This window comes from Pipistrellus kuhlii, unplaced genomic scaffold (assembly GCF_014108245.1).
Source record: "Pipistrellus kuhlii isolate mPipKuh1 unplaced genomic scaffold, mPipKuh1.p scaffold_m20_p_20, whole genome shotgun sequence".
Taxonomy (NCBI): domain Eukaryota; kingdom Metazoa; phylum Chordata; class Mammalia; order Chiroptera; family Vespertilionidae; genus Pipistrellus; species Pipistrellus kuhlii.
The window spans coordinates 8,640,701-8,645,226 of NW_023425516.1; positions in this window are offsets into that span (position 1 = coordinate 8,640,701).

Consider the following 4,526-nt stretch of genomic DNA (forward strand, 5'->3'; position numbering starts at 1 on the left):
CCCGCCCCTCCCCGCCCTGCTCACGCTCCTGCCTTCCTTCTTTTCTTCCTTTCCTCCCAAAGTCCTCGCTTTCCTCCACGCCCCTGACCTCCACCTGCCCGCGGTCCCGCCCTGCGCTCCCTGAGATGCGCTCTCCTCGGAGTCCGGGCTATGGCACTCACTGCGCGCACCTGTGACCTCCTAGCTGGGGTGCAAAGTGATGACCGAGCCTGGGAGGTGGCGGCCAAGGAGGGAGGGAGGCTGTGCTGAGGAAGGATGTGACACATCCTGGACCAGGAGCCAGCCTTGTAGTTGAAGCTGGGTGCAGCCATACCAAGCTTCCTCCTCCTTTCCCCTCCTTCCCTCCCTCCCTCCCTCCCTCCCTCCCTCCCTCCCTCCCTCCCTCCCTCCCTCCCTCCCTCCCTCCCTCCCTTCCTTCCTTCCTTCCTTCCTTCCTTCCTTCCTTCCTTCCTTCCCCATCAAATCTGCCACTGCTAGGTGCTGGGTTTAGAGCTTTGACAGAGAAAAAGTCCTTGCCCTGAAAGAGCAGCTTCCTATTAAGAAATGCTAATATTCTTTGCAGCATCAGGTGGCCTCAATGTTCTCATCTGGAAGTTAAGGGCTGGCTGAGCTGAATTTCCCACCTGGTTGCTCATGGCCCTCTGTGGAAGCTGAAAGCAGGCTCCATCTCAGACCACGCGATAGGAACCTGGGAGGAGCGCTGGCAGGTGTTCCTAGTATGTCAAACTCGCTGGCCCGCGGGCCCAGTGCCTCCCTTAAATATCCCCGTCCTGGCCGCTGCCTCCCAGGCTCTGTCATGACTTTGCATCCTAGGAGCGAATGTAGAAGTCCAGGCACAGTCGCAGTGGGTGCCCATGGACTTGACCCTCGGGCTGCGAGTTGGACATGCTTGGCCGTGACCAGAGGAAGCCAGGGTTGAGATGGCTAAGACACCTGCCGGCTTACCCATTGTTGAAGGCACGGGAAACCAAGGGAGTCTTCCTGGAAGAGATGCTGTATGTAGGTGTTTAAGAAAGGCGAAGCGTCCCAAATGCAGCTTCTTTCATCACGTAGCTTTCCCTTTCTACAAAGGAAGGCACTTTTGAGGATAAGGCATACATCTGAGCACATCTCCTCTATAAAAGAGTGGGTGCAGGCCTGCATTTCCCCCTCCCCTTTTACTTCCCCCACGTGTGTGCCTCTTCTAAACTCCGAGGAACCCCAGGAGACTTGCAACCAGGGGAGCAATGGGCAGTGGTGGCTTGTCCTGGACTGACCCCCCTGAACCCGTCTCCAAGGCCCCCCCTTTTCTCTGCCTCTCCAGGGAGCTGACAGCAGCCCCGCCTGGGCTCACTTCTCTCCCATAATGTTTCCAGAGAGCCAGAGCAGCCCTGCCTAATCCCTCTTCTGCTGCTTCTTTTATCCCAAGTCTTTCCTTGTTCCACTGTCCCCGGCTGTAATAAACACTCAAAAAAAAAAAAAAAAAAATGAAGAGGAAATGAAGCCTGGTGGAAGGAGATAATGGCAGAGAGGCACTGGTACCAGTTAAAAGGCCAATGGAGCCACACACTTCCGATGGATAATGTGCCAGAGCCAGAGCTGGGAGAGCACCTCTCTCATTTCCCATCATCTCGGGACTTGCTCACACCCACGGTTTTTCAAATGGATGACAAGGTGGAGTCTTGGATGCCTGTTACCCTAGGAAATCCTGCTTCTTGCCATCAGATCCTTGCTATGGTCAGGCTTTCTCTTCACTGGGGTTTTTTCTTTCTCTGAGGCCAATAGGATGAACAAATGTGTGACCTCTTAGTTGAAATTACTGGTGGGTAGAGATGTTTCTTAACATTGAAAAATTGGAACTAGCCCAGCCAGTGTTGCTCAGTGGTTAAGCATCCACCTATGAATTAGGAGGTCACAGTTCAATTCTCAGTCAGGGTACAGCCTGTGTTGTGTGGGCTCAATCCCCATTAGGGGGTGTGCAGGAGGCGGCTGATCAGTGATTTTCTCTTATCATTGATGTTTCTATCTCTTCCTCTTCCTTCCTCTCTGAAATAAGTAAAAAAGATAAAAGAAAAATCAGAACTAGAAAAATGATCTCTGCCTCAAATTAGAATATCCAAGTGCCAGAACAAACCAGTTTTTACAGAATAGGTTGACCCTCTTTAACTTGGTCTGTAAAAGTAATGTAAATCAAGTAACAAATCAGTTGACAAAAGATAAATTACTAACATATCAACAACTATAAATTCATACAATAAATTAACAATTATTACAAAGCTATTTTAATATAATAGACTAGTGTCTAGAAACAGATCCAACTGTATGTGGGCCTTAATAAACAAGAGGACAGCATTTTAATTCAATGGAAAATGTTTATTTTATAAATATTGCTGACACGATGGACCCTTCTTTTGGCATGTATTATCAGAGAATTGCTCAGGATCTAGTCTCTCTTGGCCAACATGGTATTAATGGGGCACATGGCCACCCGAATTTAGTGGATTGGTTTCAGTCTTCCTTTTAGCTAGGATAGACTTAACTCAGGACAATAGGCTATTAGCGGAAGTGGAACAGGCAACTTTTAGGCAGAGTCCCAAGAGGAAGTGGGTGTGCCCATCTCTCTTCTGCTGCTCAGTGGAATGTGGACATCACAATGAGCCATCTTGGACCATGAAAACTAAGTGTGGTGTAAGAGGATGAAAAAGGCTGGATTCTTGGATGATCTCATGTAGAAGTTTCAACACTACCCTCAACACCAGTCCGGAAATGCCCATAAAATTATATCCTGTACAAGTCACGGCTTTTTTCAGATTTTTGGTATATGCAGCCAAATGGTAGGACATCTTGCCCTTAGTTTTATACCAGAACAAATAAAAATTAGAAATGGCTTAGAGGAAGATCTAAATATACTATTTACTTTGCCTAATAATCACAGTTTAGAAACTCCTAATACATCATAAGAACCTTAAAGATTTTGACTGTAGGACTATTTATAACAGCAAATGTTTGTCAATATGGGAGTAGTTCAATATAGTATAGTGTGTCCTTTCTAGGATATATTGTATAGTTATTAAAAAGGATGAACTAGATTTATATTTACTGACCAGGAAAATAGTCATGAACTATTATTACCCTGGTAAAGTTAAAAAGCTTGCAGAATAGTATGTGTGGTCAAATATATGTAGCATAAAATTACAATTTTAATAATTTTAAATGATACCCTACAGTGACATTAAGTACATTCACATTAGCAAGGGCTTCAGGGAACTTCCTTGGGCAAGAACCATTTTGCGACTGATTAATTCTTTGAGATAAATACATAGAAATTGCAAGAAGTTTTGTTTTTAAACATGAATTCCTTTGACAATCTCTGGAAGTTAAACATTGGCTTAAGCAAAAAAGAGCCTTGATCACAAACAGTGGCACTTAAAAAAAAAAAGCCACTCTTTATATAGCATGTCATACTGACCAAAATGGACCTGGTTTAGGTAAAGTATATGTTTTGGAAATATTTTGGTTTCCTCTGATCTAGTTAACAGGTGCAGAGCAGGATGAAGTAGAATCCTGTGCGGTATACAATCATAGGAAGTTCTATTTTTTGAAACGTAATTCAGTGGAGGAAGGGAGACAGGTTTGTTTTTCAGTCGCCTGTAGATTTCAGGTTGCTATAAAACTTGGTGCAAGTATATGGAGCTCAGCCCAGCCAGCATGGCTCAGTGGTTGAGTGTGGACCTATGAACCAGGAGGTCATCAGTTCGATTCCCCAGGGCTTCATCCCCTGTGGGGAACATGCAAAAGGCAGCCAATCAATGATTCTATTTCATCATTGATGTTTCTAACTCTCCCTCTCCCTCTCCCTGTCTGAATTCAATAAAAAATATTCATTTTTAAAATGCATACAGAACTTATTTGTGATCATAAACCTTCAGTATTCTACAGAAACTTTTCATCCTGGAGTTAGTTAAATGACTGTTTGTTGATAGGCTTCTTTAATCTTAAGCTATTGGTCTCTTGCTATCACTCAATAAACTAAAACTTTTTTATTTCATTCAGGTTGCTTAAATAATATTATTAATAAAAAAAATTCAATTGTGAAAATTCTGATGCTGCCACTTATTTTGCACCTAGTTTCAGTATATGGTGACTCCCCAGATTACAAATTCTTGTATTAAATATTTTGTTTATTCCAAAAAAAAAAAGTACATTCACATTATTATGCAACCATCACCTCTATCTCCAGAACTTTTTCATCCTTCTAATCTATTGAAACTGTAAACCCTTTAACAACTGCCCATTTCTTATCTGCAGCCCCTGATAAGCACTGTTCTACATTCTGTCTCCAAAAATTTGATTACTCAAGGTGTTTCAAGTACATGAAATCATACAGTATTTGTTTTTTTAAAAAATTAGATTTTTATTGATTTCAGAGAGGAAGGGAGAGGGAGATAGAAACATCAATGATGAGAGAGAATAATTGATCGACTACCTCCTGCGCACCCCACGCTGGGGATGGAGCCCACAACCTGGGCGTGTGCCCTGACTGGGAA